This window comes from Lissotriton helveticus, chromosome 3_2 (genome assembly GCF_964261635.1).
Source record: "Lissotriton helveticus chromosome 3_2, aLisHel1.1, whole genome shotgun sequence".
Lineage (NCBI taxonomy): Eukaryota > Metazoa > Chordata > Amphibia > Caudata > Salamandridae > Lissotriton > Lissotriton helveticus.
Window position 1 is genome coordinate 438,822,269 of NC_136062.1, and position 13,592 is coordinate 438,835,860.

Consider the following 13,592-nt stretch of genomic DNA (forward strand, 5'->3'; position numbering starts at 1 on the left):
TATGGGCCAAGAGGCCCATAGGAATCAATGGGAAGGCATTTACAATTTGCGATTTTCAATTTGCGAATCGCGAATTGAAAATGCAATTCCAAGGGTGCAGGGGTGGTCTAAAGAACCCCTCCCTGCACCCCTGAAATTAAACTTAAGTGCATTTTACACACACACATGTCCCAAGGACATGTGTGTGTAAAATGCAACTTTCAAAAATGCATTTTTGTGCATGTTTGAAGGTTTTCGGTAAATTAGCACGAGGTTCAACCTCATGCTAATTTACCATTTCCAAATTGCTAATTCGCAATTTAAAAATGATCATGCATTGCATTTCAGAAATCTGAAAATGCGATTTCTGAAATGCAATCGCAATTTTAGAAATCGCAACATGATTGCGATTCCTAAAATTGCGAAATACATGATGCATTCCAATTTTGATAATTGCATTCGTAAACGGCCGAAAATTGCGATTTGCACCGTTTGCGAATGCAATTATCGTTGATGCATGTGCCCGCATATCTACTGAGATACGGTGCATTCCTGCTTTCCCTATGCGCTGACGCACTTGTGGCTGCCAAGCGCCAATGCAGACACCGTTGCACCATCATACAAAGTGTGACAGCCAGGACTGTCTTTGGCTTTTTCTCTTTCTACATTTGCCATTGAATGCAGCTCACGTCGAAAGAGGAATAAACAAGGAGAAATAAACATATTTCTCCTCATTGCGCCTACCGTGGGAAGGTGTGCCACTTTGGCGCATTGCAAGGTTTACTAGTGTTAGTTGCTAGAATAGTTACCAGACAGCTTAATTTTTATTCCTTATTATCGTGATGAATTTTTGAGAAGGAAATACGTCTGTTTGAATGATTGTTATTTTGTGCAACACAATATACAACTAAGCCCACATTGTATCTTGAACTGAAGTGGAGCTGTGCTGGAAGGTGTGGTGTGCCTGAAGCTGTGCTGGGAGACATTGTGAAGGATGAGCAATGTATTAATTATTCGGTGAACTTTGAACTTAGAACAAATGTGTTGGCTGCGTATGACAGAACGGAAGAAAGTGAGAGAGGATTCTGTTAGAGATCTCTTTTAAGCTAGTAATTTTCTTTGCGTTGTCTTCTCTTTCACCTTTGAAAATATTTTACTCATTGTCACAATTGTTTGCTATTACCTCTACGTCCCTCGTCCTCAACCCAGTCATCACTCATGAGGTATTCCACAGACAGGAAACAAAACAGGAAACGCTTTCAGGCTCCACCCCCCCTCCTGCCAGGTGCTATGTCATACTCAACCACAAGAAGCACATCCTGTTTTCTTTCCTGTCGGTGGATTACTTGATGGAAGACGCTGGGGTAAGTGCCGGGCACTTACCTGCTTCTTTGTCCTGTGGATCCTCCTCTGCTGGGCTCTTGGAGGCTCCTCTGGACCGTCGTGGGATTCCTTGGAGTGGGGCTGCTGGGCTTCCCTGTCTACTCCTGGGCTTAGGTGACCTGTGCTGCTTGGCTTCGCGGGTCTTCCTGTTTCATTGCTGCCCTGGATTCTGTTCACTTTGATGGTGTCCTGATGTCGGTGCTCCTACTGCACGTTAGAATCCATGGCGGTGGTGTCCTGTTTCTATTCCCGGCGTCTGCGTGCAGGTAGGAGTATGGGGCGGTGAGCGCTTGGCCGTCTGTGGGTCGCGCTCCTCCCCGTTTACTTTCCCGCTCGCACCTGGGCCTCGCAGTGGTGTGGGGGCTCGGGTGTCGACTCCTGTGTGTGAGTGCTTGCGGCGGGGGGGTTGCTCACTCCGCTGTTGCTACTTCGAAGGCAGCTTCGGCGGCCCCTTCTTCGGGTGCTTCCCCTCTCTCATCAGTTCTGCACATGCGCGGTGTTCACTGTTTGCAGTGTTCCCGGGCATCGAGTTCAGTGGGCTGCTTCTCGATGTTTGAGACGGGCGTCCTGGTGGGCTCCGGGCGTGCCGGTCTTTGCGGGTGTTTCCAGGCGGGGAGTTGTGTCTGCGACCCGCGCCGGCTGTTTGGCCGCGGTTCCGCTTTGACCCCGCCCCTCCCCATTCCGCGGCTTTGTTTCGGCCTGGTTTGTGATTGGCTGAGGTCGGGGCTTGCCTCCTTGGCTGTTTTTGGTGAGGATTGGTCGTTTTTATACTTTGAGGGCCTCTGCAGTTTTTTCACAGTGGGGGGCTAATTCGTTGGGTGTGCCCTACTTATATGACCTCTGGGGGGAGGTGTTTCCTTGTAGTATTCCTGCCTTTTTGTGACTTCGTAAGAGGAAGCATTCCTCTCCTGTGCCTCCCTCTTCCCCTGATTCCAGTGGGGACTCTTCTCCTCCTCCTGTGAAGCATGCCAGGAAGGATGATGATCGGATTATGCACCTTATCCTGGAGACTCTTTCTGATCTGAAGGCGAACATGAAGGGTGCTGTTGGACTCTCTGGTTCTGCTGCCCTTTATTCCGATATTTCCTCCCCTGATGAGTCTGATGGGTCTTCTCTGGCTCCTGTTGAGCTTCAGGGCAAGTACATTTCCAGGGATCTCTTGCCTGACGTCCTTTCCCATGTGCGGGTTAACATGGGGTTTCCTGATGATTCTGCACCGAGCACCTCTCAGGATTCGCTCTTACCGCAGTTTAGGAAGCCTGTTGCCTCTTCTCTGCCGGTGCATCCTTTTGTGTTGATGTCCTGCTGAAGGGGTGGAAGGACCCGGATCATATTGCCATGCCCAGGTTTATGTCCAAGCTTTAGCCACTGCAGGATATGGCGGACTCGTTGCCTGATTCCATTCCTGTGGACTCCGTTGCGGCCAGTCTTGTGGGTCGTCCTTCCATGGCAAATGATAACATTCTGAAGGACGGTGTGGACAGGAAGGTGGATTCGGCTCTGAAGAAGTCTTATGCCGCCTCTCACCTGGCTATTCGTTCTGGGATTTCTGGGGCCTATGTTGCCCAGTCTTTGCTGACCGATTTCAAGTCCCTGTTTTCTACAATGCAAGACGGTGGCAGTTGCCCGGAGTTGCTGGAGTCCATGGAGCGCCAGGCAGAATTCCTGTCGGACATCGCCTTTGATTCTGTGAGGGCTTCTGCGATGTCCTGTGGTTCTTCTATTGTTGCCCGTCGGAACCTACTGCTTCGAGATTGGAAGACAGACACGGCCCAGCGTTCCATGGCATTACGGTTGCCTTTCACTGGTGCCCGTCTGTTTGGTGACTCGCTGGAGGTGAAGCTGCACAAGGTCTTTAAGGAACGCAAGCATTCTTTGTCTTTTCGTGACCTTCCGCTCCGTAGGGGTTCCTCCTTCTCGGGTGCCAGGACTTTCCACTAGCCTTCCAGGTTTCAGCAGTCCTCCTTCACAATTCAGCGTGGCACTGGCAGGTCTTTTCCCCGGAAGTTTCAAAAGAAGTCCCCGAGGGGTGCCGGGTCTGGCCCGCAGCGTTCCTGACTATGCCATCCAAGGGGACGTTCTCGATGGTGGTCCACCTGTGGTTGGTGGGAGACTTCGCAGGTTCCTTCCGGCTGGGCACTTGATGACCTCCGACAGATGGGTGCTGGATGTCTTATCTCGGGGCTACCGGATCGAGTTCTTGTTCCTCCCCCCCCCTTCCGGGGTGGTGTTGACCCCTTCTCCTCGGGATGCCTCCCGCCGCCTGGCCTTGATGGAGGGGGTTCGTCTTTTGGTCGGAAAGCTTGCGGTTGTCCCTGTTTCGGAGAAGGAGCTGGGGATGGGCGTCTACTCCATCATCTTTGTGGTGCCGAAGATCACGGGGGGTTTCCGGGTAGTCATCAACCTTCGGGGTCTGAACTTGTTCGTGAAGAAGATCCCGTTCAAGATGGAGACTCTCCAGAAAGTTATTCCGCTGATCCAGTCCGGATGGGTGTTCTCCACTCTCGATCTCCAGGATGCGTATCTGCCCGTCCCTGTGGCTGTGAGGGGTCAGCGTTTCCTGCACTTCTGCCTGGAGGGTCAGCACTGGCAGTTCTGCGTCCTTCCTTTTGGTCTTCAGTCCGCCCCCAGGGTGTTCACCAAGGTGGTGGCTCCCTTGTTGGTGCATCTCCATCGTCTGGGGGTGTCGGTGTTCCCATATCTAGACGATTGGTTGGTTTAGGCTCCATCTCTGGAGGTGATGTTTCACCACCTTCTCTTTACCATGTCTACGATCAGGGACCACGGGTTCTTGATCAACTTGCCAAAGTGCCACCTGGAGCCTGCCACCAGGAGGACCTTCATCGGAGCCGTGTTCGATTCTGTGTTGTGCAAGGTGTTCCTGCCAGACGCCCGGATTCGTCGCCTTCAGTCGTTGCTGAGGAAGTTGTTGTCACGACCCTCGGCTCCCCTCCTGCAGTGGCAGGAAGTTCAGGGCCACATGGCTGCGTCTGTTTTCACCGTGCCCTGGGCCAGGGTTCATCTGCGCCCTCTGCTGTGTCATGTGCAGAGGTGGGTTCTCTTTCCTGTCCTGAATTATGCTGTTCCTGTGCCTGTGTCTCTGGACATTGTGTCTGCCCTCCAGTGGTGGCTGGATTCTTCCCACCTTTCCAAGGGGATGTGCTTCCGTCTGCCTCCTCCTCTGGTTGTGACCACAGATGCCAGCGCTTCAGGCTGGGGTGCGACTCTGGACCATTGGGCAGTGCAGTCTCGTTGTCTCCCATCGGAGTCACGCAATTCGTCCAACTGGAGGGAATTGTCTGCAGTGGAGAGGGTGCTTTGCTTTTTCCATCTTCATCTGGGGGGTTGCCATGTCCTGGTGAGATCGGACAATACGGTGACTGTGGCCTATATCAATCACCAGGGGGGGACCCGCAGTTCATCCCTAAATCTGGTGGCTTGTTCCATTTCGGATTGGGCGGAGCAACATCTTCTGGCCCTGTCTGCTCAGCACATTTGGGGTGTGGACAACGTGGTGGCAGATTCCTTGAGCCAGAGGTTCCCTTCGTCTCTGTCCCTGTGTCTGGCTCCCCGGACCTTTCGACTGCTTTGCCTGAGGTTCGAGACTCCGGTTCTGGATCTGTTTGCCTCACGAGCCAATGCCCTGGTTCCCCTGTTCTGCTCCAGGTCTCCGGAGGTGGGTGCCTGGGGGGTGGATGCCTTGTCTCTCCTGTGGCCTCCTTGGCTTCTCTATGCCTTTCCTCCCTTTCCTCTGATTTTTCCTGCCTTTTTGCTGAAGGTTCAGTGGGAGGGTGCTCAGGTGGTGGCGGTTCTTCCACACTGGCCGAGGAGGTCCTGGCTTCCTCTGTTGCTGGGCCTGGCGGTGGGTCCTCCTTGGCTTCTGCCCCGCTATCCCTCTCCGCTGAGGTCCCCGTCCCCCCTTCTGGTCCCCCTCACCTTGGCGGTCTGGCGGCTGAACGGTTGTCTCTTGGGGTCCGTGGTCTGCCAGACCACATCATTTCTGTGATGCAGGCCTCGTAGGCCATCTACTTTGTCTTCCTATTCGAAGCACTGGTCTTCTTTTTCGGGGTGGTATTCCTCATCTGGTCTGTCTCCTACCTCTTGCCCTGTGTCTTCTGTTCTTCAGGTTTTTCTGGATGGCTTTCAGAAGCGCTTTGCTTTGTCTACCTTGCGGGCCAATTGGCGGCTATCCGTGCTTTCCGGGACCCGGATTCCTTTCTTCCTTCGGATGGCTTGTTAGTTTCTCGCCTTTCTCGGAGTTTCTCTCTCTCTTCCCCTTCTGTTCGTTCTCTGGTGCCCCCTTGGGATCTCTCCTTGGTGTTGGGTGTTGGAGTTCTGGACTTTTCGGTTCTGTCCAGAGGTGTCAGGGATAACACCCGAAGACCCCGGAGTTCTACCTGTCTCGGTGCACAAACAAACAGAAACACGGGCTTCTCGATGGTGGCGTCAAAGACCAAAGGTTTATTACTGCAGGGACACAGAAGTCACAGAAACTGCATACGGGCAGTGTCTAGGAGCCTGTTCAATTTGTACAAAGAGGGTTACTCCTTAAATACTAAATATTCTGCTCGGGGCAAATTCTTTACATGTTACCACAGTTCTAAACATTCGTGTCTTAAACAATAAATATTTGGCGTCGTACAGGAATCGTCAACAGTATCTGATGTCAAAACATTACGAATGAGGGGTTCCTACTATTCCATCATAATCCCATGTCAATTTCTCATTCAAGACCCGGACCGCCTCATCGTAAATTTCGTTACCTCCCCCTAATAAAGGCCCAGAAGGAAAGGAGCAGAGCCAGGTGCAGAAGATAGAAAGACAGGATAAGAGATGTTTGTGGGTCGTAAATGGGCACGGTTACCAGCTTCGGCCGCCTAATCATGATCAGGCTAACGGACACGAGAACCAGTATAGCAGGACTGGCCTCAGGCTGGGGAGGCAGTTCTTGCCGAGTCATGCTGCCACAGCATTGCTGGCCTAAGGTGCACGTGTCACTAGCAAGGTGAATCGCCGGTTAAAGCCTACGTGTCCTTAAATGAAAAGAGGTCATTGCGTGTCCATTGACTATGTGAGGGCAAGGAATACAAAATGGCTTCCGTGTTCTAAGATGGATGCCACGGGTAGATCAGAAATGTGTTGCATAACAGGAGTGCTCTTGCTCGTAGCATAGCGAAAACACCAGGATATACTAAATGGATCATTTGCGGTTCACTGATACCAAAATCATGTGTTTACGACAATGATGAAAACACGGGTTAAAATCGTCACGGAACCTCAGACCCTCCTTTTGCCCTTACATAGGCAATTACTCAGTCTATGTCAGAGTCTAACTCTATGCTCATTAGGTCAGCAACATGTTGTTGCATCATCATCCTGTCTCGTGCCTTTTCTCCTAATGCAGGTGGTTTTCTGAAACAGGTTGCAGCACAGAGACTACACAGAGCGGGACCACATTGGATAATAAGGCAGCACGAGAACAGAAATACTAGGATGGCGCCAATGACCATCAGGACCTTCCATCCCCACGCTGATACCAGAGTCCAAAACCACTCCATGAAGGACCAGTTTCCCTTGTCTACGTGTATAGAGTCGGAAATCTTGTGTAGCTTAGAGATCGCTTCATAGACAGTCGGTGCATTATTGGGAATAAAAACACAGCAGCTCGATTGGATCATTCTGCATACCCCACCTCGATCTGCAAGTATTACGTCTAGAACCATTCGGTTCTGTAACGTCATGAGACGATCCGCCTGAAGCTCAGCTGTTAAGTTACTAAGGGCACCAGCCGTTTCTGTAATAGTAGATTCAACTACCCGTGTTAGTTGACGTAGATTTCTACTATTGGCCATAGGCCCCCAAAACGGAAGGAAACCTTTGAAGAAGTCTCCAGCTTCCTGACCAGCGGTATCTTCCTTGCTGAAGACACCTCTTGCTACTCTGGTCTTGTGATAATCTGAAGAAGCAGTGTATGTCGGAGGTAACAATCGAGCAATATAACATGAACCTGAAAAGTCAGCAGGCAGCCATGTATATGCTCTGTCTTGACAGATGAAGTAGGTACCCCTAGCAGTCAGAAAGGCAGGGGAGGAGTTAGACGGAAATACGTAAGTCTCAACGCACTCACTCCTCCCTAGCTGAGCTCTCAGATTTCTCCCATTTCCTTGCAAACAGACCTGACCTCGGTGAGGCACGACCCAAACTGAAGTGGAGCTTTTACGCTTGCTTTCTCCCAAACTAAGGCGATACTCTGTAGAGTTCCAACTCAAATACACCCGTAATTCATCTCTAGGGTAAGATGGAGTATTATTGACGTCTTTAATCATGTCAATAATTCCCTGGACTAAAGCTTTGTTGGCTGAGTTGTATTTAGTGGACCGTGGTGGACGCGGAGGATAGGTCTCAAGGGCATATGAAAAAATGGTCTGAAAGGCCTGAAATGATCCATTGTAGCTAAAAGGCAAGACTAGATAGGGAATGCCTTTATCCATAGTGTGAGGTATCAAGCCACACACCCAGCAGTCTGTAGTATTAACTACCAGTTGGTGTTGATGCAAGAGCTGTACAAATGTATTGTTAATAAATTCTGAGCGTCAAGCTTGTTCGTGTTCAGGAAATGAGTGAAAAGAATGCATAGAAGAAACCGTGGAAGTAGTAGGATCAAGGGGAGGTACTGTAGTTACTGGCATAAAAATCAAATGTACACCAAAGACGATTCCACCCACCAACGTTATCAAAACAATTAAAAATGTAACTGCACATTGCATTAGAAAGCATTTGCTGTGAAGTATTCTGTACAGTCTATTTCTGCGAACATAAATTACATTCTTTCTTTGCAGCTCAGGAAGCTCCATCTTCTACGACCGTTCGCGACCACTGATGATGTGTACGTAGATGAAAATGCCTCTATCAGCCCTGGGAGTTCCCAGAACTAACAGAAAGATCGACCTTGTGTCTGACCCCCGCAGATTCAACTAGGCACACAGCCACGACCCTACGGCTACCCAGACGGCAAGGCAATTTTAAAACAAAAAGAAACAATACAAAGTATTAGCAAACTTCCTGGCTGGAGGCAATGTATAGAAAATTCAGATCTGAAAATAGGCAGTTTCCTGCTTTATTTGTCCATATTGCGAGGCCGCAGATTGTATCTCAGTTTTGCAGGAGCTGTCTGGTCTGGAAACAATATATTTTCAGCCGACGTTGCAATGTTCACGTTTTCAGATGGCAAATGTTCTTTTGGTGCAGATGGCAAATGTTCGTTGGGTGCGGATGACAAATGTTCAGGGTTCAAAAGAGCAGTTTCAGGAGGAGAGTCAGAATTTGGTGAATCCGTGATTAGTTCTGCATCGCTGAAAGGTATGAACCTGGGGACTTGTTCCGTTTCAGAGGCACCGATTCCTTTCTTTACCCAGTTGTCGTGAGGAAGTGGCAGAGGCACACGTTTGACGTGTGTCGTATGGATCCAGTTCTTCCTTCCGGCCACGCGAATAGCAGTTCTCGTTGCTAGTAAGACTTGGAAAGGGCCAATGAATCTGGGTTGAAGATTTTTCGTTCTTCCAAAATTTCTAATGACCACCTGGTCACCCGGTTTCAGCTGATGACCTGGACTCTCCGGTGGCTTTGGCAATGCATCGAAAACCTGTTGGTGAATAAGACTCAATTTAGCAGTCAAGTCGAAAAGGTAATCAATTAACATTGGGTATTCCAGCTGCTTGAATTCTTTTGGTCTAGGTACCCCCCAAACATTTGCAGGACGACCAAAAACTATTTCATAAGGACTAAGCCCTACTCTAGAATGTACAGTTGCTCTTGTTGATAGCAAAGCCAAAGGCAATGCGTCTGGCCAGGGCAAACCCGTGGATGCTTGTATCTTAGCAAGTTTCAGTTTAAGGGTGCCATTGTAACCCTCGACTAAACCCGCGGACTGGGGATGATTCGCACTATGAAACTTCTGTCTAATCCCTAGGCCGGCACACACACTCTGCATAACTTTCCCTACGAACTCACTTCCGTTATCTGACCATACAATCCGTGGCATTCCGTATCTGGGGAAGTATTCTTTAAGAAGAATTTTGGCAGTGGATAAGGCAGTATTGTCCTTTAGCGGGTATGCTTCGATCCATCTGGAGAAAGCACAAACTACCACTAGGACGTACTTTAGGTTATTACAACGATCCATGTGAATGAAGTCTAGCTGGATCACTTCAAAGGGGCAGGAAGGAGGAGCGAAATGACCTGCAGGTGTGGGGATTCCCTTGCCAGGATTATGCATCAAGCATACCATACAATTTCTCACCACTCTCTCTGCACACTTACTAATCCCATCATTCTTCCAGACCGGAGCCAACATCTTACAAATCCCTTTTGAACTGATGTGCGCTGTTCCATGTGCCATCGTTACTACTGCAAGCACATACGCATCAGGCAACATCCAACGCTGTTGTTCCGACAAGTCAATCCAACACCCACTCGAGTCCAATTTACCCGTGCTCTCTCTCCATGCACGCTTTTCCTCCTCAGTCGCCTCTTTCTGAATTTCTTTCACGCTTTCCACTGTGTCTTCACACATTCCAGACTCAGAAATCCATCTTGCAGACGTTGCAACATACATTCTACTCCTCATATTTCTAGCTGTCTGTTTTGCAGTCTCATCAGCAAAAGCATTCCCACGACCAACATCATCCGTGATTGCTTTATGAGCACTGCATTTCACAATCGCAACTTCAGTCGGCAAGGTTAGAGATTCCAACAAGTCATTAACTAGCTGACCATGTTGAATCTTAGTCCCATGGGACGTAATGAAACCTCTCTCTTTCCACAAACGGCCAAAACTATGGGCCACGCCGAACGCGTACTGACTATCTGTGAACACATTCACTCTCTTTCCCTTAGCTAAAACACACGCTCTTGTTAGCGCGATCAATTCTGCAGCCTGGGCAGAATTCTGACTCACTCTTGCAGTCTCCACAATCGTACTCAAAGTCGTTACTGCATAGGCAGCAGTCACGTCACCATTCTCCAATTTAAAGCAAGACCCATCAACATACAACGTGCCATCTGGATCTGATAACGGAGTGTCTTTTAAATCAATTCATCCTTTTGTTTCTTCCTCAGTTTTGAAACAACAGTCGTGTGGTTCGGAATCACTCGACTCTTGGCTAGTCGGCAACAATGTTGCTGGATTCAATACATTGCATCTTTTGATCTGAATATGACTCGCTAGCAATGTCAATTCGTAACCTGATAATCTAGCACTGGTAAGGTGCTGCGTCTTGGTTCGGTTCATGAGTGTATCCACAGCATGAGGAACCATAACCACTAGCATGTTGTTCATTACTAAACCAGCAGATTGTCGAATGGAAGCTGCAGCTGCGGCTGTAGCTCTCAAGCAACTAGGCAATGCTCTGGCTACCGGATCTAACGTTGATGAAAAATACGCACAAGGGCGTTGTTTATCACCAAATTTCTGTGTCAAAACACTCAATGCACAACCTTCTCTCTCGTGGACATAGAGCGTGAATGGCTTACTGTAGTCGGGTGTACCCAATACAGGTGCTGAACACAGTGCATTTCGCAATTCAGAAAAACTCTGCTGACATTCTGCAGACCATGGTACCGGACTCGGAACACCTTTCCCAGTCAAGGCTACCAATGGTTTTGCTAAAAGAGAAAAATTTGGGATCCATTGCCTACAATATGAGGAAATACCTAAAAAAGGCACGTACTTCTCTCTGCGTGCTAGGAACATTCATCTGTGTAATTGCTTTTATTCTCTCTGGAGTCAACTTCCTTCCCTCCTTTGACAAGAGATGACCTAGGTAGGTCACTTCTTGGCAGCAGTATTGCATTTTTGAAGGTGACACCTTGTGATTCAAATCTGACAAGTGATGCAATAAAGAAATTGTAGCTGTTTTGCAAGTTTCCTTGTCATCGGCAGCCACTAGAAGATCATCGACATATTGTATTAAAGCAGAACCAGGAGGAAGTACGAAGGAATCTAACTGGCTTTTTAATGTTTGACTGTAAATGGATGGGCTTTCACAATAGCCTTGTGGAGCGCGTTTAAACCTGAAGCTTCGTCCTCCTAGAGAGAAACCGAAGATATCTCTGCTTTCCTCGGCTATCGGAATGCTGAAAAAGGCATTTTTCAAGTCGACAACCGAAAACCATGCTGCTGTAGCAGGAATCAATGTTAACAATGCAGTAATGTCTGGAACCACAGGAAACTGTGGAATCACAATTTTATTAACCTCTCTAAGATCAATTACAAACCTATATACTGGAGGTTTTGTTGGGTCAGTTCTTTTCAAAATAGGCAGTACAGGACTATTACAGACATTACCTCTAGTTTCTTCTATTACGTCTTTTTCAATCAGATCTTGCACTATCAGTAGGAGCGCACGCTCACCTTCACTAGAGATTCTGTATTGTGGAATTCGTGGAAGTTTGACATTTGCTTTCAAAGTTACTACATAGGGTGGAATTTCCAATAGACCTACATCATTAGGACCAGTCGCCCAAAGAGTATCAGGGAGTGAACGCAGCTCTGGTGGGAGCGCCTCCATCGACAAGTACATCGGAGAGATTATTCTTTTACCCAACGTAAGCTGTACTCCTGCTGGAGAACAGTACAATGTCGCGTACAGGCGTTTTAACAAGTCTAAACCAAGCAGATTTTCGTTACAACCTGTCGTCAAAATCAGGGGTGCTTTCAATTGACAGGGTCCAACAGAAATAGACAAAGGACCAGAAACAGGGTTATGAACAGGGGCGCCCGAAAAACCTACTGAAACGTTTGTTGAGCCAGACAAAGGTGCGCCAGGGAGTTTCGCATGTATGATAGAACTTTTTGCTGCACCAGTATCCAACAGAAACGGTTCGACTATACCTGATGTTGCTACTGCGACATAAGGCCCACTCTGATCTACTGGAACTGATACTACTCCCTCTCTTTGTCCATGGCTGTCCTAGTACTCACTTTGCTGAACTTCCTCACTAGCTTCATAATAGTCTTCAACATGATACTGTGGAGACCTATTCTGTTGGGCAGATTGTCCATTTCGCTGGTCGAAATAATTAGAAGGGCGATCACTCGTCTGCGGAGGCATAGCACCTCGTCCTCGACCTCTAGAGTTTTGCATAGAACTACCACGACCTCTCTGAGCAGCCGCAGTATTATTTTGCGTTCGAACTGGACACTCACTTTTGTAATGACCTTCCATTTTGCAATAAGCACATTGATTCCATTGGTATTGTGGCCTTTGAAAATTATAATCCGTTCTTTGATATGACGCTTGCTGCATGTTAGTCTGATTCGTGCGAGGCGGATATGCTTGCTGTAAAAGTACTTTAGTTTTTAAATCTTTCGTCTTTTTATCTGTTTTTTCTTTCTCCTCTTTATCCCTATTTTCATAGTACTGGGCAGTCGCAAGTATTTGCGCAGTCGTAGAGACAGCCCACGCACTTTCAGAATTCTTTAATTTACCACTAAGTTCTGGCAACAGATTGTGCACAAATTTATCAACAAATAATCTCTGGCCTCCTTCTGTGCTCATATCCTGACCACTATGATCCACGAAAGTCTCCTCGAATCTTGTGAAAAAGTCGGAGACGCTTTCGTCTTTCTTTTGTTTGCACGCGGACAATTTGTCCCAGTTAACGCGCAATGCTGGCATTAGGGTTTTCATTAAATCGATTATTCTACCAGGTAAATTAGCAATTAAGGGTTCAGGTTTAGAACCACCTATTTGTTGACCATCCGCTGCAATTATAGCTGCCCAATCACCACCTAGGGCAACTGGATGATTCTCTTTACGAATTTTAGCCCAAATTGGTTGTGGTACTACATTACCAAATAGCAGATCTATGTCAGCAAGATTCAATACACAAGCGTCAACTGTTTGAGCCAACTCTTTGTAGTACCCTGCAGGATTTTTACGTGGATCTGGCAAGGCCTGTTTCACTGCTAATACTTCAGCTCGCTTCCATGGAATATGTATCCATACTCTCTGGAATTGTGCCGGAGCGGCTGCAATACCAAGCGGTGCATTAGCTTGCACAGCTTCACGCCAAATTGGTGGAACCTCTCTCATTGGATATTGACGATTTTGTTTCGTACTACGTTTTCCTAACTCTCTTGGTGAACGAAGGGATGGGTCATTCCTATAACTTAAAATCAGTTCCATCGCTTCTTTTATATTTTGACCAACTATCATACCTGCAGCAAA